This window comes from Drosophila tropicalis, unplaced genomic scaffold (assembly GCF_018151085.1).
Source record: "Drosophila tropicalis isolate 14030-0801.00 unplaced genomic scaffold, ASM1815108v1 contig_993, whole genome shotgun sequence".
NCBI lineage: Eukaryota > Metazoa > Arthropoda > Insecta > Diptera > Drosophilidae > Drosophila > Drosophila tropicalis.
The window spans coordinates 482,688-506,691 of record NW_027173497.1 but is presented as its reverse complement, the minus strand read 5'-3'; the positions used below and the strand labels follow the sequence as shown (position 1 = coordinate 506,691).

Below are 24,004 nucleotides of genomic sequence, written 5' to 3'. Positions count from 1 at the left end.
TATACAAGCCCAACTCTGCAGCTGTTACAGTCTGGGAGGCGTTCGCGTTAATCCAGAGGGACGGACGGACGGACATGGCTATTTGAAGTCGTCTCGTCGTGATGATCAAGAATATATATATAAGTACTTTGCATGGTCAGAGATGCTACCTTCTATGCGTTACACACTTCTGACCAAAATTAATATACCCTTTTTGCAAGATGCTGCATTCCATGTCTAACACTAAACTGAATGCTTGGTAAAAAAGAAGGAGAACTGCATACACTGCCGAAGAAAGAGCTGCCCTTTCAGAAGTTACACATAGATTTTCTTGGACTCTTAGAGTCAAGTCTTAAGCACTATAAGCACATTCTTGCAGTTATCAATGGCTTCGCAAAATTTTGCTGGTTGTACCCGACGAAAACGACATCTACGAAGGAAGTAATCACAAGACTACAACAAAGCTTAATTTTTGGAAATCCAGTTCAAATTATTTTTGGAAGAGGTTCTACGTTTAATTCTGACGAGTTTAAGGAGTATCGCAAGGCAGAAAATATAGAACTTCACGCAGTTACGACTGGTCTTCCACAAGCCAGCGGACAAGTCAAACGCCCTAACGCTGTTATTATATCCGTGTTGTCTAAGATTTCAATAGAAGACCCCTAGCAAATGGTATAAATTTTTCGGCAAAGTGCAGCAAGCGATTAACTCAACTTACAGCAGAAGCACACATTCAATGCTGTTCGAACCACTGATTGGATGGTAAAGATGCACACAAAAGACGACCTTAAGCTGAAAGAAATAATTAATGATGAGATGATTCAGATTTTTAACGACAACAAAGATGAGCTACGCAATCCTGCGAAGCAGCTGATCCTTCGTAGGCAATAAGTAAATAAGAAGACCTACAACTTACGTCGCAGACCTGCTTCTATATATAAAGTCGGTGATCTAGTAGCTGTTAAAAGAACCCAATTAGGAGGAGGTTTGAAGCTGAAGCCCAAATACTTAGGTCCGTACCGCATTACCATGGTAAAGGCCAGAGATACATACGACGTCGTCAAAGATACATTGTTTAACGACGGTCCTAGGCGAACTACGACTTGCGCTGCCTATATAAAGCCGTGGGTTCCCTCTGACATAGACGACCAAGATGTATTCGAAGCGAATGCGTACTAGGGTGATATTGGGTCTGGCATCTCTGCTGAGCGGGGCAAATAGGACAAAAGACGTGGCAGTCGAACCTAATAAACCGAGTCCGATTGCATAAAAGACGAAAGACGAAACGATAAAAAGAAGAAAAGACAATTAAGTGCTAACTTAACTTAATTAAAATATCCAAATAAATAGTTTTACGTTAAATGAACTAAAATACCTTACGGAAATAAGTATATGTATGTATGTATGTATGTACATATGTGCATTTTTTTCTTGCTCTTGTACTGTATTAAAATCTAACCGTACATTGTTTGGAGTATGCAAGTTTTTTCATACATTCATATAGCATGTGTACATATTCCACATCTTCTCTTTGAACTTCATTCTTATTACCGTTATCTCAAATTTGCGACGCAGATCGTCGATTTCTTATGAAATAAGTATGTACATATGTATATGTGCATTGTGCTAATATTGTGCTTTAGCGTATGTTCAACAAAAAATAATTTTGTAATTAGAAAATGACTAGAACAATTTAAATTTTATTTGAGTTCAAGAATATAGTTGTTAATATGATTTTATGTTAGAATGCCTTGTGGATCGCATTTGTCGCCCAAAGACCAAGGTCTGATCACAGGATTGGCTGAAGCTGGAAAGAACATAACATACATATGTATATTGCTGCTAGAGTTAATAGGCATAGAAACACAGTGGCCAATTTCCTCAAAAATCCCGAAAATTACGGGAAAAATAAGCGGTCCGGCCGACGTACCGATATTGATAATCTGAAATCTGAAAAAGGCAAATTCAGCGACTGGCGGTGGAAGACAGGAAGTCATGTACCGAAATCCATCGTCAGCTGCAGCTCAATGTATTCAGTAGACGGGTAAACCAGATTTTACATAAGAAAGTCACGGTTACATATGCTTCCTGCGAGGCTGTACCCAGGCTATTGCAACGCCACATAAACGCGTGCCTAGCGCTAGGGCAGAAATATAAATTTTGGTCAGAAGAATTCAAAAATGTTATTTTTTCCGACGAAAAAAAGTTTAACCTAGATGGACCAGACTGTTTCCAAAAGTATTGGCGGGATGTAAGGCAACCAGGAAAGACATGTCACAAGCGCAACCACGGTGGAGGATCTTTAATGACTTGGGCAGCATTTGGATATGCTGGAAAGTCTCCACTCTGTTTCATACCCACGAGAACAAATGCAGAAATTTATATAGAATTGTTAGACAAGGTGCTTATTGAGTTTGCTGGAGACCTATACGGAGATACATGGACTTTTCAGCAGGACAACGCGCCAATTCATACTGCGCGGAACACAAAAAAATTTTTTGAGGATAGGAAAATACCTATTTTGGAATGGTCTGCGATCAGTCCGGACCCAAACCCAATTGAAGATCTTTGGGGAATATTATCACGCAAAGTCTACAAAAATAACCGCCAGGTTGACACTGTAAATGACCTTAGAAAAGCACTAATCAAAGAATGGGATGAAATTGACCTTTCAACTCTGCAAAACTTGTCAAATTCAATGCCAAGTCGAATTAGTCAAATGCTTGGTAATAAGGGAAAACAAACTACTTATTTTTTTTTCACTTTTATCATTTTGCACATATACTTATCTCATATGGAATAAACTTTGTGAATTCAATATTTTAAGTTTCTAAAGAATAATTACAAAAAAAAAGTTATATTTTTTAAGCAATACATGTATACTAAACAGATTTAAAAAACCAAAAATTTTTATTTGCTTTTTCATCGATTTTTTTTCCAAAATGACAACGCAAATATAGTTATTTCCATGAGGTACTATAAATAAATATATTAAATTAAATAAATTCCTACATATATGTACATATATTCTTGATAAGTATCAACAGCCAAGTCGACCTAGCCATCCGTCTGTTCGTCAGTATGAACGCCTAGAGCTCGGAGACTACAAGAGATAGATCCACAAAATTCGGTATGCAGGCTCGTGTAGTATGGATCGAGTTTATTTCAAATTTTTGATTGCAATGGATTTGGCCATATTTATGTTTAGCTAAAGAATGTAATAAAAGAGAGATGAACAGTCAAATTAAACCAACACAAAAAGGTCAAACTCTATATAAGAAATAACATGTAAAGTGATTAACATTGACAATTTAGAAAACAAGGCATGAAGATTTGTAAAAACGTTTGAAACAACACAAATTTAGTAACTTTGACGGGTTTCTTACTGGATTTAAATGCAGTGAATCGAATACGATTGTGCCAATTAGAGACTTCGTCATTTCCGCTTTCATTGACAATGAATCGTTCGTATTAGATTTTCATGTTGTTCCGATTAGATTATTAGATCATAGAATAGCTCGAAAATGAAAGTGATTCTGTGAATTGATGATAAAGATGAACTTGATATTGACGAAAGTAAGAGGTATACGAATTGATATTTAATTATCAGCCGGTAGCAACAGTTTGGCAGTGGTCTCAAATTAAAACCAAGATATTTTGGACCCTATTAAGTTGCGATAGTGATGTTTTTACAACAACTCATGCGATGTCGAAAAAATAGGCAAGTGCAAAGGGCCTAAAGTGACGTCTTCATGTGCAGAGTACAGGAAGCCCTGGAGCCCAAAACTGAGACAACGAAGAAGATGACCCATCATTTCGGTTGCATGCGTAATCAGAATGGCCGAATGTGGGATATATTTGCAATGAGCATCAAGCCCACTGCACACTAAAACGAACGAGACGCGAGACGACGATCAAAAAGAGAACGTGAAGGTGTGAGAGAAAACGATTAAAGAGGGATGACTAACGGATGAGAGATGACGAAAAAGATTTCGAGCGTCGAAGAGGGACGTGTTGTGAGGTCTTGCGCCACATTTGGATGCAAGGTATATATATCATAATGTCTAGTGTTATAACGCCTGCAATTATTAAAAACTCGCAAAACACATTAAACCCAAAACCTAAAAACCAGAGGTCCGAAATTTTTATCCCCTTTCAAGTGTTTATACCCTTGCAAAAACGGTATATAAATTTTGGTCAGAAGTGTGCAAGTATATATATTCTTGATCAGCATGACGAGACGAGATCATAAAGCCATGTCCGTCCGTCCGTCCGTCTGGATCAACGCAAACTCCTCCGACTGTTAGAGCTACAGAGTTGACTTTTGTACATGACTTCGTTACTTTTAACGCGATTGCCTTCAAATTAAACATTTGTTAGTTTAATATATCTGTTAATGACTGTGCCGAATTAGATAAAGATCGGATGACTATATCATATAGCTCCTATAGAAACGATCGGTTCAAACAGTTACTTTGATTAATAACTTGGTTATATCCTATGCTAAGATTGTAGGCCGTTTTTTCGCAAACATTAGCCTTTTTGTATAAAACGTTTTTCCACTTTGATGGCTATGAGTAAGGAAAGAGTTACTAAAACAGTTGCAGCTGGTTTTAAACATTGTACGCTACCGGTGGTCCAACTGCTGAGGTTTTGGACCAGTAGTTGTTTATTTGATCGTTTTAAAAAAACCATGTCAAAGGCTTGAGCTAATTGTTCATCATTATGTTGCATAGCGTATAACTTGGTCGCACATATCAAAATATGAAGTAAGTAAGTCGAATCGCCGACTTGGGTATACCATACACCAGGTGAAACAAATTTTTATAAATTTCGAAAACCAAATGTACATATGTATGTATGTCTATTTAATTGTTTTAACATGCTTCATACTATGTGCTATCTCGCTCACTCTACAAACACACGAGCACTCTAGCGCCGCCACTAGCAAACGGCCAATTCTGGCCTTGTGGACCGCTTAGTAAAATACGTTCATACGCATATTTTGCATGTTTCTAGTCCGATTTCAATAATATTTGGTAGAAATAGATAAGATTAATTAGTCTGCTCAATTTGATTACAATAGTCAAAAAACTACAGGAGGAAATCGGTTTTTTCTAAATTATGGAGGCGGAAGTGGGCGTGGCAAAATATGAAAATATATATACTCTGCGCGCATACTAAGCCAGTGTACATACTAAATTTGGTGACTTTAGCTTTGTTAGTTTTTTGATAAAATTAGTTTTGTTTAATTTGTGGGGGCGGAAGTGCGCGTGTCAAAATTTTTAAATTGGCAGTATCTGCGCGTCTGTTAAGCTAGTCTACATACCAAATTTATTGTCGGTAGCTGTCATAGGAAGGGGGGCGTGGCAAAAACTTTGAACAATCAGTTTCTGCGCGTTAACTAAACAAGTATGTAAACCAAATTTGATGCGTCTAGCTGTTATACTTTTTTAAGAAAAATAGTTTTATGTGATTCCTGGAGGCGTAAGGGGGCGTGGCCGAAATTCCAATTAACTCTATATATGTACATAATACACGAGTATACATACCAAATTTGGTGGCTCTAGCTCTTATAGCCTCCGAGATCTGCGTGTTCATACGGACGAACGGACAGACGGACATGGCTAGATCGACTCGGCTGTTCATCCTGATCAAGAATATATATACTTTATAGGGTCGGAGAAGCCTTCTGCCTGTTATGACGACTTTAATATACCATTTCACCCTATGGGTGTATGGTATAAATACAAACTTATCAAACGATTAATTTGCTGGGCATATGCAGGCCCGGACTCGGACCCTAAGAGCCCACCGGGCATACTAGTTAAAGAGCCCCCTATATTATGCTATGCTTGAAAAATTATTTCCGAGGCAAATGAAAGGTACATATTTTTAGGTTTTACATCAAGTATGATCGTTTATGTGAATAAAAGAAAAACGACTTCTTACAAACAATCAATCATTTTTAATTGCCTATCTTTTTTCAAGAATGCGCTTCTACGTAAGGCGTAATTTTACTAGATTTGAACACTCATAAAACAGTTTTTCAAGTAACGAAAAGGCGTTAATAATTCGTTTATCTTCAATTTGATTCAAGTTTTTTTAATTATGGAAAAATTACACAGACTTGCCAAAATATAGCTTTGGTAGGAAAATACAATATAAAATACAACTATACAATTATAGTACATTGAAGGGGCCCCTAAACGTCTGGGGCCCAGGCCTTGTGTTTATTCTATATACGAACAGAAAATTTTTTACTACGAATTTTGTGTTTTGGACCTTGGTTAAAATAAAATCAAAAGCGGCCCCCTACCTTGAGGGCCCACCGGGCATTTGCCCGGTGGGCCAGTCCGGTCCTGGGCAAGTGTTAATTTGTGTCACGATCGTTTATTTTAAATTTGTTATGAGCGACCATTGTTCGACTTTACGAACAAACATTTTTGTGCATCATTGTTAGTATAATGCCATTTTCTTTTTAAGACTTTAGATTGTATTTTAATATTTTGGACAATTGGCAATAAATTACTGATACATATTAAGGCGTTTTTAAAGCCCCACTTGGAGCTGTGCAAATTAACTTCACGCCGCCATCATAAGAGCTTAGCTTCTTTGATATTTTGCTAACATTGACTTTTTAACGCTGCGTACTTTCTTTTGTGTTTGATATAAGTTAAAAAAATATACAATCTTTTAAAAACATATCTTTTAAAAACGTATGCAAATGCATTAATTCCAATTCCCGAGAGAAAAGGACTCACAACATATTGCAAACCTAAATGTTTCGGGCTAATTACATTAACGTTATATCATACATGTATTGGACCTGCTTGAGTCGAATGTGTGTCTGAACATTCAAAATATTACCGTATAACATCGTCATATTTAGCTTAAAGGAAACAAAAACATTTCAGTCTATTTAATAAATAGAAAAGGTTCAAACATTTTATTGTTTCTTTTCTGCTGACATCCTCGTTATTCTCCTTGCTGCATACGTATAAAAAATCGAACAAATTAAGAGTCAAAGAATCTAACAGTTCTGTTGGAAAAATAGATAAAATTGGCAGGTCACTCGGGGTTAAATGGTAAATAAAAGTTGCCAAAACGTATCCAACACGCACAATTTTTTTTCTGACCACAAGTATACATACGTACATATGTACATATGTATTTCTAATATGTAACTATCAGAAGTCGAGCCGATCTGTTCATGTCCGTCCGTATAAACACCTCAAATTTCAAATTTTACGTACGTCCGTTTTCGACGTAGAAACGATTTCCTCAATATGTATTTAAATTATCGCAAATTTCGCATTTTGCAGCATGTAAACATTTGTATGTACATACATAGTTTAATACAGACTCATTTCGTCTCATAAATTGAAAATACATACCTATTTCTTTTGCAGTAAGGTTTCGCTCGCAAAGGGTCTACTATGCACATTTTACATTCAGATTCAAATTTAATATTCTAATTTAAAATTCTAAGTGCGTTGTACTGCTTTTGGGCACGGGACTGTCGATTAAGCACGATAAAACATTATCAGCACGACGAGACGAGTTTGTGTAGCCATGTGCGATCGTCCTTCAAAATTTGATCAACATCGGCTAACTAATGAATCCAAACATGGAATAAAAATTAAACATTTTCAATATTGTGGTGACTGTCTGTTTCAACGACACCTCACGGTGCGGCCAGGATTATGTATAAAATAAAGGTACGATATTGCTGGTGTACGCCGAGGGTAAATTCAATCTTAATCGAAACATTCCAAATGACCTAACCAGAAAATCTTCGTCTTAAAAATAATGATGCGAAAATAAATGAGATTCTATTATACCAAAATGGCTTGGGGCATAAAAAAGATACGCACATGAAAATGTAAGTTCGATTGTTAGTCAAACAACCATACGTATATGTATACATACATATGTACATACCCTTCAGTACCAAATGTCGCCGGGGACAAAATCGCCACATATTCCGAACTACTAACGTCGACAGAAAAAAATTCTGCCAGCGCATTTCATGCTGAGGTTAGCCGAAGGCACCCGAACGAGCTAATGTCGTCATTGTACATACATATATATATATTTCTCATTTGAAAAAAAAAAAATTGGAAGAGTAAAGCATGATGATTTTTGTCTACGCCAATTCACTTCGTTCGTCAGTGCATTGTTGTTATTGTTTTTTCCAACTCCTGCGCGCGTCGCTTTGTACTTTTCGTTTCTTTGTTCATTCGCGATTAAATTTCGTAGGGGCAGGAACTGTTGAATTTTTTTCAAATTCAGTGTATACAGTAATAAAGGTAAGTGTTATTAATATTTTGAATTTTTCATTCCCTAATCAATTTTGTTCTTTTTAGAATCCATCCAAAATCCGATTCCGGATGAGCCGGCGGAGAATGTGCTAAGACATTGGTTGGCACAAGCCAAAAGATGTAAAGTAATAAAAACTTAAGAAAAATGTAAATATACATAAATATTTAAATTTAATGTAATATATTTAAGAATAAAAATAAACAAATTTAAATGTATATATATGTTGTTAAATAAAAACTAATGCGTGTTAAAAAACCAAATCAAGTCAAGTTTTTATTTATTTTTGGAAAAATGCGGCGATATTCCATCGACAATGTCGCCGCAATGTCGATTGTAAATCCGAGGTAAATTTTTGCTGGGATATTCCATCGACAATGTCGCCGCAATGTCGATTGTAAATCCGAGGTAAATTTTTGCTGGGATATTCCATCGACAATGTCGCCGCAATGTCGATTGTAAATCCGAGGTAAATTTTTGCTGGGATATTCTATCGACAATGTCGCCGCAATGTCGATTGTAAATCCGAGGTATAATTTCGCTGGGACATTGCGTCGACATGTCGCCGCTAATTCGATTGAAAAATCAACCACTATTTTGCGGGGACATTCCGTCGACATGTCGCCGAAAAATCGATAGAATGTCCGAGGCGCTAGGACACACAATGTTAAATGTCGCCGGTAATTTGTATGGCATGTCCCCTGAAAATCCGAGGCGACATCTCAAAAATTACCTCGGATTTTCTGAGGAATTTGCGGCGACCGGTACTGAAGGGTATACACATATGTATGTATGTATGTATGTACATATGTTGGTACTACAAATGCGTATACATACATACACACACATGTGCCTCCATATATGTATGTTTGAGTGCATGTGCTAGAACTGTAAGTGCCCTTCAGTACCAAATGTCGCCGGGGACAAAATCGCCACATATTCCGAACTACTAACGTCGACAGAAAAAAATTCTGCCAGCGCATTTCATGCTGAGGTTAGCCGAAGGCACCCGAACGAGCTAATGTCGTCATTGTACATACATATATATATATTTCTCATTTGAAAAAAAAAAAAAATTGGAAGAGTAAAGCATGATGATTTTTGTCTACGCCAATTCACTTCGTTCGTCAGTGCATTGTTGTTATTGTTTTTTCCAACTCCTGCGCGCGTCGCTTTGTACTTTTCGTTTCTTTGTTCATTCGCGATTAAATTTCGTAGGGGCAGGAACTGTTGAATTTTTTCAAATTCAGTGTATACAGTAATAAAGGTAAGTGTTATTAATATTTTGAATTTTTCATTCCCTAATCAATTTTGTTCTTTTTAGAATCCATCCAAAATCCGATTCCGGATGAGCCGGCGGAGAATGTGCTAAGACATTGGTTGGCACAAGCCAAAAGATGTAAAGTAATAAAAACTTAAGAAAAATGTAAATATACATAAATATTTAAATTTAATGTAATATATTTAAGAATAAAAATAAACAAATTTAAATGTATATATATGTTGTTAAATAAAAACTAATGCGTGTTAAAAAACCAAATCAAGTCAAGTTTTTATTTATTTTTGGAAAAAAATGCGGCGATATTCCATCGACAATGTCGCCGCAATGTCGATTGTAAATCCGAGGTAAATTTTTGCTGGGATATTCCATCGACAATGTCGCCGCAATGTCGATTGTAAATCCGAGGTAAATTTTTGCTGGGATATTCCATCGACAATGTCGCCGCAATGTCGATTGTAAATCCGAGGTAAATTTTTGCTGGGATATTCTATCGACAATGTCGCCGCAATGTCGATTGTAAATCCGAGGTATAATTTCGCTGGGACATTGCGTCGACATGTCGCCGCTAATTCGATTGAAAAATCAACCACTATTTTGCGGGGACATTCCGTCGACATGTCGCCGAAAAATCGATAGAATGTCCGAGGCGCTAGGACACACAATGTTAAATGTCGCCGGTAATTTGTATGGCATGTCCCCTGAAAATCCGAGGCGACATCTCAAAAATTACCTCGGATTTTCTGAGGAATTTGCGGCGACCGGTACTGAAGGGTGGGGTTTACGTATGTATTTAAGTATGTACATACATACATACGTTCTTATACATGTGCGGTGAATAAGTATGTAGATAGAGAATAGCTTTAGGTGGCACACTCATTTACCGCTTACTCTGCTGTCAAAGTCATTCGTCAACCAGCTTCTCCCATTGTCATCATCCCGTCGTAGCAGTAGAACGGGCACACATTCGTCAGAATTTGCATTTCAATTCAAGCTTCAGAAAGGCGACCAACGAATTCGGGTGGCAGTAGCATTGGAATGAAAATAAATCACACTGCATGCCGCATAGGCAACTGAAACCCTCCATAACCACCACACTCTCCACGCCACGCCGTACTGTCGGCCCAACAAAGTCAGCATTAACAGAAAACAACGCAACCAGTATGGGTCCGGAGCACTGAACATCTCAGTGGTGAACTCATTTATTCGCATTTTTCGCAAAACGAATGTGGAAACTTTTCCGCCATCATTTTGAGTGATGTCAATTAGATTGATTTGATCAGCGAAAATATGTGATTTATCAGACAGCAACAGAGAGTGGGCGGTACAAAGATACTGAGTCCCAATCCTACACAATACAAATCAATTCGGATGTGCATGAATATCTAATGTGTCGACCGCGCACGGAATTCGGTTGTTCATTCATCTACTTCATCAATCAGTCATCAAATAATGTATGTATGTATGTATGTACGTATGTACATATGTATGTATCTTTGGAAAGACCGCTTACAACTTCTCCTATTGGCGTTAGAAGTATGCGTATGTAGAAATACAATATGTACACACATATATATGTATGTAAGTACGTACATAGATACATATAAATAAATCAAGTTACATGCGTATCTACATATATACACATGTGTATATACATACATATGAATGCACAAAAGTTAAAGCACTCTATTTATTTGTAATGTTTTTCTACAAAAACTAACAAATGGTAGTGACATGATTGATCAGTAATGATGGCAAGCATTTATGTATATGTAGGTAGATTTAAACATCCAAACTTAGCCATGACCTGTGTTTGAATATACGTACATGTCTTTCATTTCATCTGGAAAACCCAAAAGGGTATTAGCGACGGCTTCATTACACCTTGCACTTTCATCTCCCTTTTCCATCCCCTTAACCTTTCGTATGAAGACATATCCATATATTTATACATATGTACATATACATACATATGTACATACATGTAAAACGGTGATCGGCACGCATACATTTCTTCAACAGGCAGAAGGAAGCATTTCCGACCTCATAAAGTATATATATTCTTGATCAGTATCAACAGCCGTGTCGATCTAGCCATGTTCGTCTGTCCGTATAAACGCCTAGATCTCAAAAAATATAAGAGCTAGAGTCACCTACGCAGTACATAAGGGCGGAGGTGACCGTTGGCTAGTGGCGACGCTAGATTGCTCGTTTGTTGGTAAGAGTGAGCGAGATAGCAACTGTTATGAGGAATGTAAACAATTTTTTGCCTGTAAAATATTTTTTGACTGGTGCATGGTATACCGAAGTCGGCGAGACGACTTACGTACTTCATTAAAAATATATTTTATTTAAAACACTAAAAAGAAAAAAATAATTGCATATGTAAGAGTTTCGGATATTTGTATACCATGCATCAGTCTTTCTGTCTGTCCGTTTTGTATGGAATATTTGATTCTTTTGTCCATTTGTATTTGCTAAACTGTACTAAAGTAAGTACTTATTTTCTTGAAGTGCGAAAGTGAAAACTGGAATAAAAATTAGATAGAAATTAGAAAATAATCTCTTTCTTTTTCATGCGTATGAGCCATGAGAAGGCCGCCCGTTAGGTAAAAAAGACAATCCAGCAGCTTTACCAATATAAGGTTACAATATAGACCCAAAGACATTAAAAGACATGATGCAAAGTTGTGCATCCCACGTTCTAGGCAGTAACGATTTATTTTTGTAACCCATTATTCATTATTCATTATAAAAAAAGAACGAAAGAATGAATTCGACGATCACCTGACGTCCCGATCAGGTGACAGTACTTTAATTTTAATCTTCGAAATTATTATGGTAATAAGTGGTAAAAAGAATTTCACATAACCGCGGCTGTGAGTGATGGGAGAGTCGATAACGACGACGCGTCTTAACCCTCTACTGCATGACCAAAGAAAGAATAAAGAAAAAAATTTTTTTATGTAAATATGTGTTTATTTAGGTGAAGATAATATATATTTGGACTTTTTTTTTTTTTTTGGGGCATAGTTTGGGGAAAAAAATTAAGCCATATATGGCTTTCTATGCATTTAGCGCTTTTTAGAGTTTGCCATATATGGCTTTCTATGTAATTAGGTGAAAGTTGGTAAAACAGTTTCTTTTGTCACTATAGCATAGAAATACATTGCATTTCTCACAAAACGTGTATGAGCGGAAAGAACAATTGTTTTGGCAGAGTTGCCTTTGCTTTTCCATGTGGGAAAATGCCCAATATTGTCCACCCGAACAGAATTCAAGGGAATTTTCTGGTGTTTTCTTATGCTGGTAGGAGTACCTTCCCTGCTTCTAGCCGGGGATGAAGTTGGAGTCATCGCAGGACGTCCGCGCTTCTTCATTTTTCCTGCCTTGACCAGGTGCTCAGCTATTAAAAGCTTGAAGTCGAAGAGTCCCATGTATTGATCTGACTTACGACGCCATAAAATCCATGAATTAACCACGCACATATCAATCATATGAAAAAAATTTTTTTATACCACTTTCTTGAACGCAATTGAATTCTATAAAGTCCTAGTAAAGAATCCAGTAAGTCAACGCCACCCATATGGTAATTGTACACATCAACTGCCTTAGGAGAGTCGATGTCTATATACTTTTTGTCTTTCTTACTGAATCGGTTTTTCGACGAAACAGGATTGCTTCCCACGTAAGTAGAAAGAATGTTTACTACCTTATTGTCAAACCAAGAGACAAGGCCAAGCTGAACTCCATCGATATTAGTAACTTTTCGACCATGCTTCCACGTCCTTGCTTTTTCAATTCTTTTCAGTTGGCATCTTTGAATTAGGTACTCGATTAATCCTTACCGTACCCAAAGCCAATATGCCATTTTCCATAAGGTAGACTTGAAGTTTGGGACTAGTGAACCAATTGTCGAAAAATAGTTTGTAGTTTTTCCTTTTGGTATGGTTGCCGATAATCTTGATACAACATTTCCGCTTACTCCCAAATTAGGGGCCCCGTCCGGATATGTATCACTTTGGGCTCCCGCAAATATATCAAAATCATAGCCAAAGCCTGATACTCCACTCAAAACAAAATTTTTGAAGCCCCATTTGTGAGGCTTTGCTGGATTATACTGTTTTAAGTGGTGACGGCACTTCGTTGGAATAATTTGCTCATCTACCACTAAATGTTCTTCCTTAGGTACGAGCAGTAATTGATTACGGATTTTGTCTAGCACCGGTCGAATCTTGAATAGCTTGTCAAACCCGGCTTCACCTGCCAACTTCATATCATCATTATTGTTGAAGTGAAGAAAACGTTTTATAGTTTCCCATCTGTTGCAACTCATGGTGCCATGTATAAATTCTTGACCAAGAGTCGTATTCCAATAGAGTCTTGAAGATGGTAATTGCACTAACGACATGTATATGACCATGCCGATAAATTGCTCTACTTCATTTCGAGTAATATTAGCGGGCCTATTTATATCAACTTGGAGTGCATATAGATTTGACTGATCAACCAAGAAATTCATCAGATCGTTGTTAAAAAAAAAATAAAAAAAGTCTGCCGGTGACTCTAGTTCACTGATACAAGTTGGAAGATTGATATTTCCTTCAAATGGAAAGTTCTCATCCGAATACGGTGGCAAGTGACCAGTTTTCCATATCGGTGCTCTTGTCTTTTTTGACATTGGCTTTGGCTTTGCTTTCGAAGTGCACGGCCTTTCACAATCGGAACTACTCTCATCGGTCTCCGAAATATAAACATCTTCCTCTAGGAATTTTTTATTTTCAACAACTTCGTCTTCAGAATCGGCTGTGTTGTCGTCTTCACTTAAAAGCGGATTATCGATATCATCCACGTATTGCAAAGTACCGTAAAATGATTGTGCATTCATTTCTGAAAAAATTCCATATGTACATAGAATATATATATCATGCACGCGTTACTGCATGTAGAGCCATATATGGCTTCCGCAGTTTTTGCGTGAATTAGTACTTGTGATGCTTACCTATGCTCAAATTATTTATTTTTTATAAAAGAAAACTTTATATTCTTTACAAAAAAAATACTTTTCAGCCACAAAAAGTGTTTTTTAGTAGAGCAAATTAAGTTTTAAATTTAGCAAAATTCACTTTCGTTCATCTGCTTGAGACGCTTGCACAAAACTGATTGAAACTTGCGATAAGGCAACACAAAAACCTATGAACATCGAATTCCAACAGAAAATAGTGCAAAGAGAATAACTGATAACAAACGGTAAACCTAAGTACCGTTTTACACAAAAAATAAAAATTATTGAAAGTGAGAAGCCATATATGGCTTTGTATGCGGTAGAGGGTTAAACAATAATTCGGCTAAAGTAAATAAGTTATAAAAACACAACTTTTGTTTTCCAAAATGAAATTCATTGCTTACTTTTGGGGGCAAATAGTCGAATAGAAAAGGTCGACTAGTCGATAATTCGAAGGGGAAATGGTTGACACCATTTTTAAAAATAGTCGACTATAGTCGAAGCACTCAATAGTCGTTCATCCCTCCTTGCATATTTTTCTGTTACTCTCTTTTTACTTACAGGAAAAGCATTATTTGTAAAATGTAGAATTTCTACTAAAGAACTCTCCATATACATCCTCAACTTCAAGAACTGCGGCGCACAGTGGGGCCAATAGAACGATTTTGAAAATTTAAGAAGCATTTAATCCTCAGCCTTCAAAATAAATGTTTGCCAAGAGTGCTCGGTGTCCGTGGTGCTGTAACATTCAAGGTCAAAGTCAGAAAATATTTCCTGGCATGTTTCTCGTTAAGAAAAGAATGCAAATTTGTTCTTTTTTCATTACAAATGACTTTTGTTATTGTTTAAACGACTATGTAACGTTATTTAACGTTTCAATTCAATTTTTAAACATAATTTCAAAAATTTAAAAAAAAAATTTATGTGTTTGCAATTTTTTTAAGTAATTTTGAATTTTTGCAACTAATTGCTAATTATTATAAAAATAATCATTAACATTTACATCAATAACTAATAAACTCGACCTATCAGAACTATAGTTGCTGCAAAGAGGCTGCAAGCACGACAAAAAGGTCTTAATTTTATGTAACGCAAACAAATTTCAATGTATTGGTGTATCTGAACCATTTGTAGTGCTTCTGTTACTGTGCTTAATCGGATACCTAAAATCCTATGACCGCTGTTTTCGATGCATATTGGGAATTCAGCATCATTTATAATTTCCTTGCAATTAAAACACTTAGGATAGCAGCTAACCTTTTAATGATCTCGTCCCAAAAACTGTCATTAACTCAATAAAGGTAAACAGGAAAATCCAAAAAGCACACTCCTCATCACTTGAATAGGACAGCCTGTACGATCATTGTATTTTTGCGAAGAACTCAAAAGCGAAATGATAAAATAACGGTTTTCTTGCAAGTTGTCTTTTAGCAGTTATTCACGTCTATCAGGAGTGTATTGAACTTGAAGTAACCCAATTTTCTATTACCTAAAATTAGAAATACCTATTTCCACAGGCTATTCATGTAAAGTAAAATCCAATATTTATAAAGCGGATGTACATATGTATATAGTCATGTATATGGTAATGTTACTAGTTTTATGGCTTACGATTTTATATCGCACTACTTTGCACACGGAGACCATATACAACTGATAGTTAAATATTTCATCTAACCATAGTTGATATTCGTTGGTTCTATTCCACCAAAGTTCAAACAACGCCAATGTGCATTGTTTAAACGCTTCTAGTTAATAAAACTTTTAGTAATTATTAAAGTTTATGCAACAGACTACTAATAAAGAACATAAAACAAAGAACCTAGATCGATTGTTTAAATCGCACTCTGTTTTAAAGTTAAGTACTCTTGTAAAAATTATCTTTAATTTTTATTCGTGCTTACAAAAAATGTCTCAACTTTGGGCGCCTCCAGGCGCCATAATGATTAACCAATTTCAAATCTTTTGGATTCCTAACCTTAAAAGCATTTCCTATCGATAGCATACGTATATCATTTTTGCCAAACGCGATCGTAAAAAAATTGACTGACAAGCAAAACAGTGGCATTAGCTTGCAATTTACCGAGTTTATTTAAAATTTTTGTCACCTCTCCTCCGGCACAGTTATTAAAAAAATGAAGTAAGTTGTCTCGCCGACTTAAGTATACCATACACCAGTAAGACAAATATGTATATGCGCACTCTAGCGCCCCCACCAGCCAACGGTCAAAATTTTGAACTAAACTCGATCACTTTACATACTACACCAGCCTTCATACCAAATTTGGTGGCTTTGTCTTTTATAGTCTCCAAAATCCAGGCGTTCATACGGACGGACAGACGGACATGGCTGGTTCGACTCGGCTGTTGATCCTGATCACGAATATATGGAGTCAGAAATGCTTCCTTCTGCCTGTTACATACATTTTGGTGCCTTTAATATAACTTTTCACCCTATGCATGTATGGTATAAAAATAGACTACAGCATACATTCTCTTAAGTGTTTAATAAAGATGTAATAAAGTAACAATTTATTTAAAAAAGCGTCGTGTTCTAACATTTTTTATGTTTGAATGTGTATGACGAAAACGCCCTCATATCATTTTACCCTATGGGTGTATGGTTCAGAAACGGTCGGGCAAATGCAATTTGATTAGCTTATTTAGAGGGGAAACCATTCAACTACAATTAGTCTAACTATGATATACTTCTTAAAGGCAGAGACCACTTATTTAACAAATTGCACACAAACATTCGTTCCGTTCGTTATTATAAGAATATACCAAAAATATTTGATTAACAGTTTGTGAGGAATTAGTGTATAAGTAGGTATGTATGTATGTACTAGCAAATCAATTTTGCCTATAAACATTTGACGCTGCTAGCAACGCCTACAAAATTAATAAACCATTGGGGAAGCACTTGCGGGTGTCATACAAAACAAATAAAATAAATCAAATCGTACGAGCAAAAGGAAATCGCTATCTAAATCAACGCATGCATGTAATAGGGGGTTTCGAAAACAATGGGGAGCACTGTTTGGCACCAAAAAAATTTATGCACACTCCCAGTCCGGCAACAGCAACCCATCGTTCTTACATCGTCCTGGGCTTGTGCTCTGGCCAATGTCGGGGATAGGGGCGGAAACAGAGCTAGTTCTGGTTCTGCGGTTGAACGGCAACCTTCGGCTGAAAGATACTTTTGGGGGTTGATCCAAGTACCAATAACTCATTTCCAAATGAAAATAACATCAAATAAAATTCGCGCTACTGCGCCGCCGTCTTTCTACATTAACTGTTCCGGCCTTGGCTGCCAGTGTCATGTGTGCCATTGTATTAAGTGTTGTTATTTTTTACGCTGGTCTTGGTTGGGTTGCACAGTGACTGATGAAATATCGTGACAAGCAGTATAAAAGCCATTAAATTCAAATGTAGATGGCGCTACTTAAATTTGTCAAAATGTCTTTTTATGCTCGTGCAACCCAGCCGATATACCCACAAATACAATACACGCCCAAAACCAAACGCTACGTTGCCACATATCCCTCCACATCCACCCACACACGTAATGGGAACGGGTAAAACTTTGATTGATGTCCATGTGTCACGCAGGCGCGCATATGTATGTCTAATAGGCGGTGGCAACAATCGTCGAGACGCTTCTACAAAAAAATGTTCACCAAATTTTCATATGTATATTGTTGTTCGCTCGGCAAATTTTTCTAAAATTTAAATCAATTTACCTTAACAAATTGGAAAATATATAAAGGGATACAATAAGTATAGAATAGTTGAAGAGGTAATGTGTTCAATCGGCATTTTAATTATGGCCGTAGAAGAATATATATTCTTGATCAGCACGACGAAACGCGTTTATACAGCCATGTTCGTCTCTCCGTTCGTCTGGATCAACGGGAACTCCTCCTTGACCGTTAAAGCTACGGAGATGATGATTCTCGGATATATCATACACATGTAACTCTCATCCATACAATGAACAAAATCTGCAACAGATTTTTCCCAATTACTTCGTTATTTTTCAAGCTATTGACATAATAATAATTGTCAGCTTAAAATACCTATTGAAGACTGTAGTATTCTGATCAATATCGAATGACTATATCATGTAGCTCAAACAGGCTAGATGGTTCGAAAACGGACTTTCATCAATAATTTCGTTATTTTTTCGCGATTCCCTTTAAAATGTATGTATGTATATATTGAATTTACCCATTAATGACTGTGTCAAGTTTTAACAAAATCGGATCGCTTTATCAAATAGTTCTCATACACACATACGGTAAAATAGCATGCCACATACGCCGCATTGTAGTTCGTTCTTTCGCATACATTAATCTTGTAGATTAGGTAGGTAAAGGGAAGAGTAACAAAAAAACCTGCGAGGGTAAACAAACTTCGGCTTGGCTGAAGTCAGCAGCGGCACTCTGTTTTTGTTTTCTAATTTTAAACTTTCTAGTGCAAGAGATAAATAATACTTACTTTAAATAAAGTAACTAAATCATGTCGACTTCGGTATCCCATGCTCCATGAGAAAAATTCGTATTAGTGAATTATATATGTATGTACATTAATATATCAAATTCTTTTTGCATAATGCATGGGAAGTATTTACTATCTCGCCTACTCCAACAAGGGCATGGGCACCAGCCAAAGGCCAAAAAGATTTTTTATAATGAATTATATTATAATACATAAAAATCGTTATGCCAAGTTTGATTGCGGTAGTTAAATTTTAGAGAAAAAAAAAATGTTTCTTCTATTACCGAGGACAGAAGGGGGCGTTGCAAAAATTTTAAATAAACTTACAAATAAAATAAATAAATAACTTAATTTTTGTGACCTAATATACCATTTCACCCTATGGGTGCATGGTATAAATACAAACGTCTGCTTGCCCAGACCCATCCAGACCGAATACATCACAATAACAAGCTCCAGCTGTGCATCGCAGTGTGCCTTGGCTGCTGGAGTGCGAGAAAGCATCGGCTTTATATTTATTTAAATGCACTTCGCAATGCAGTCATCAATAAGGCTGGCGCCCGCAGTCGTGAAATATGACAGAGACTTAATATATAAATGAAATATCGCAAGTGAATGAGACGGCTAAGAAAAATGTGTGTTCCAGGAGAATCGCTCGCTGTGGTGGCTTCCTGCGATTTTGTAAATTGTGGCGCCTCAGAGTGTTGGCACCCTGCAACTAAAGGTGTCTGCTGGTTGGTTATTAATCTTAGGTAAATATATGCTTAATAAGCTGGATTTATAGTTAACGTTTAGACTTAGAGGGCAGTTGTAAGTTGATGGTTGGATTAAAGCTAATTTGTTTAACAACCGATTAGACTGGCTCGATTCGACAACAGTACAACTGACGTCAAATTTCATTGGTTGTTGTACCTATGTATGTATGTATGTACATACCTGTCCCAGAATACATATATTTTCTTGATTAACATCAACATCAAAAAAAAAAACATCAAAATTAAATTAAATATTGCCCGCTAATATTTCTTATAAATATTACCAAAATTAAAATACCATATTTGATTAAAGCCAGATTAAAATGAAGTAAATAAGTGGTCTCGCCGATTTGGGTATACCATGTATCATAAAAAACAAAAATATTTGAAATTTATAATAACAAATGCATTTGTGTATTTATAAAAAGTTCTGTTCATATGCTTTTTATAAGCATATCTCAGGGTCTCGTTCAACTCAGCATACGAGCACCCTAGCGCCCCCAACAGCCAACGGCCAACTCCGGCCCTATGGATATACGCTTATATGCATACCTTGACTATTTTAAGTCCGATCAAATTGTGTATGTTTCCGAATATTGTTGTCTAGTTTATGTATGCATAAGGTAAGGTATGGGAGATAATCGAAATTAAGGGGGCGAAAGGGGGCTGAGCAAAACTTTAACACAAATTCTGCGCGTTTATTAAGCGAATATACACACCGAAAATGGCGACCCAGCTAATCTTTGAGGAAAAACACTTTTGTTTTAATTGCGGGGGCGTGGCAAAAATTTAAAATAAACCTGAACTCTATATACTAAATTTTGTGGCTATAGTCTCCGAGATCTAGGAGTTCATACGGACAAACAGACGGACATGGCTAGATCGACTCGGTCGTTGATACTGATCAAGAGTATGTGAGGTGTGAAAAGCTTCCTTCTGCCTGTTTGGCAGACTTTAATATCCCATTCCACCCTATGGATGGATGGTATAATTAGCCAAGTTATGTCTGGAAACGGGTTTCACTATGTAAGTCAAAAAGAAATAATAATTCATTTGATCGAGGACTTATAGGGAGCTGTTCAGGGGGTTGTGGCAACATCAAATCCTTCAAAAAAATCTGAGCTTTGGCAAATAGATTAGGAAGCATGGTCGCAAATCCTCTTAAAGCGTTGCCAGGACCTCATCGAGTCAATGATACGGCGATGCGATGCCGGAATTTGAAAAAAAGGCTATACAACAAAGTATTATGCATTTTTAAGTAAGAATAAATCAAACCAGAGGGCTGGGGCTAACTTCGACCGCGTCAAAGTTTGTATACCCTTGCAACTTTTTGGTAACTCTTTCCTTACCTATTAGCCATCAATGTGGAAGAACGTTTTATCTAAAAAGGCTTAAGCTTGAGAAAGAAAGGCCTACAATCATAGGAAATAACGAAGATATTGATCAAAGTCACTGTTTTCCACCGATCGTTCCTATGGGAGCTATATGATATAGTCACCCGATCTTTATCAAATTCGGCACAGTCATTAACATATATATTAAATTAAGAAATGTTTAATTTAAAAGCAATCGCGTTAAAAGTAACGAAGTTATTTACAAAAGTCACTGTTTTCGACCAATCGTTCCTATGGGAGCTATATGATATAGTCACCTGATCTTGATCAAATTTGGCATAGTCGCTTATAGGCGTAGTAAACTCTCTAATATTAAGTTTCACGATAATATCATAAAAAATAACGAAGTTATTGAGAAAAGTCACTGTTCGTGACTTTGGGGTTTGTATGGGAGCTATATGATATAGTGGTCCGATCCGGCTGAATCCGAGATATACAACGCCTGCAGTATATACAAGCCTACGTGCAAAATTTCAGCTCTGTAGCTCTTACGGTCTAGGAGGAGTTTGCGTTGATCCAGACGGACGGACGGACGGACGGACATGGCTAGTTGAACTCGTCTCGTCGTGCTGATCAAGAATATATATACTTTGTATGGTCGGAGATGCTTCGTTCTATGCGTTGCACACTTCTGACCAAAATTAATATACCCTTTTTGCAAGGGTATAAAAATCACTTTTGAATTAAATTAAACTGTTTTTTTTTTTTCACTCCTTTGTAGCCACTACTATTATTTTGAACAGGCACTTTTTGGTGTATTTCGCAAAAGTCATTAAAATATTATAAAAACCAATGGAAAACAAACGGAATCTAGTCATATTCTCATCTCTATATCCTATTCTTTGAAAAATAAAAAAAAATTCCATTTCTAAGGTTTAACATGTCGAAAAATTAATTTAAATTTTTTAAGGTGATGCGCTACTATATTTTTGAACACAACTGTACATAGTTGCCCGTTGTCCGGTGGGGACAATAGAGTGCTTGTAGCATTTAGCTAGGATGTAAAAGCAATTTATGTACATACATACATTGTACCTACATTTGGCCTTAAGAATTTAAAACTGGGTGCATGCCATACAGAAGTCGGCGAGACGACTTTCTTACAAAGGTTCTGACCTTTGTGTTTAGTATACATACTTACTAGGGAAAGATTTGAGAAAAATTTAAATTTTATTTGTTTGACATGAGAAAACGCTGTTCTTACTTTCGTATCTGCTTAAATTATTTAGGTTTCATTTGTAAATGGTTTTCAAACTACTTTGATTCTGGTCCTTAGAAATGTATTAAATTTTTAAACAATTTTGAATATCCACTAATAACTCTAATTGTTCTCACCATATTACAGAAGACTACCGCCCGAAAGACAAACAAATCTAAGCGGAATATTTTGGCTCAGAATCGGTTCAAATCAAAAACCAGGGCTAGTGTGACACTCGATGTGATGTTTCCAATCAAAAAGGTCAGGTAAACATGACTCCTGAAATTGGCAATAAAAAGAATTAATTGTCAAAAACTGTATAATAATATTAATAATAGGCAGCTTTCCTTAAACTACGGGGGCAAAAGGGAGCGTGGCAAAACTTTCAAACGGCAAAAATCTTCGAGCATTCGAAGCCAGCATACATACAAAATGTTACTCCTGTTTATTTTATATATACAACATAGTCTTTGAGAAAATTAGTTTTATTTCATTTGATGATATCTACGTACTAAGTTTGGTGGCTTTATCCTTTACAGTCTCCGAGATGTACAAATACAGAGTATACAGAGAGGCGGACCAACTGACATGGCTAAATCGACTCGGCTGTTGATGGTGCTCAAGAATACATTTACCTTATACATTTACCTTATTTTTTGTCTCAATACTGTGATTTTTCAAAAGTCCGGTCAAAAAGTTTTGGTTTTAAGTTTCATTATTTCTTTTTTTAAATTAAATTATGTATTTTAACAAGCCTTATTAACTCTGATAGGTACTTAATGGAATTGTTGAGTCTGATGATTCGGTTTATGATTGTATTTTATTAATTTGTCATGTGTATACTTACTATTCGATAGTTATTAGTTATTTCCACTAACATGCTTATACGTTGGAAAGCAGGTTTATTTCTTTTATAAATACCGTTATTTTAAAGGGACTAGGTTTAGAGGGCATGAAAATAGGAAACGATATTGAAAACGGCCAGGCTGTGAGGTTTCCATTACTTAGCAGCTATTGTGCCGCATTGTTCTTTCAATTGCTATTGTCCATTCCAAATTAAGCAAACTTTGCCTGCATGCCATACATAGCTTTGTACCCAAATCGATTCCCCCTGATTCCCCTCGTCGACTTGTGCGTCCTTGCCCTATTCTCATTCCATGGCATTTTAGACTTCAAATTCCTCATGCAGACATCTGAACAGTCTTCTGGAATTAACTTTTCACTCTAAGCCTTGCCAGCATCCCGCAATAAATTACGTTAAAGACGTCGACGCCAAACTCAGGCAAATTTGCATTCCGCACCACCCCTTTGAAAGCGAAACACGCATCATCATAATTAATAAGAGACAATTTGACAATGGCCCTTTAACGTTAACAGCGGTATCATTTTCAACTGCACAGACTGAACTAAAAGAGCATCGTCTCGGTTCACCCAACGCAGACATACACCCTCTTGCTATTTTGCGCCAAATTAAATTCAACCTCAATTGAGGGGTTAATTTCTATCACCACGCAAACAAAAACAAAACCACCCAGTCCCAAGTACAGGCATAGGCGGTGGCACGGACCCAAG

The 24,004-nt window shown here is 36.6% G+C and overlaps 1 long non-coding RNA gene across 2 annotated transcripts in view; it reads left to right on the top strand.

Moving 5' to 3' along the window:
• The window catches only part of LOC137586440 (uncharacterized), an 84,583-nt gene that overhangs the window by 46,958 nt on the left and 13,621 nt on the right, over positions 1-24,004 (top strand). The window contains exon 3 of one of the 2 annotated variants that reach the window (XR_011033787.1): positions 22,580-22,693. This is a non-coding gene — a long non-coding RNA (uncharacterized lncRNA). Of the gene's footprint in view, positions 1-22,579; positions 22,699-24,004 lie in introns of both variants that reach the window. The other variant, XR_011033788.1, reaches the window with a different exon arrangement.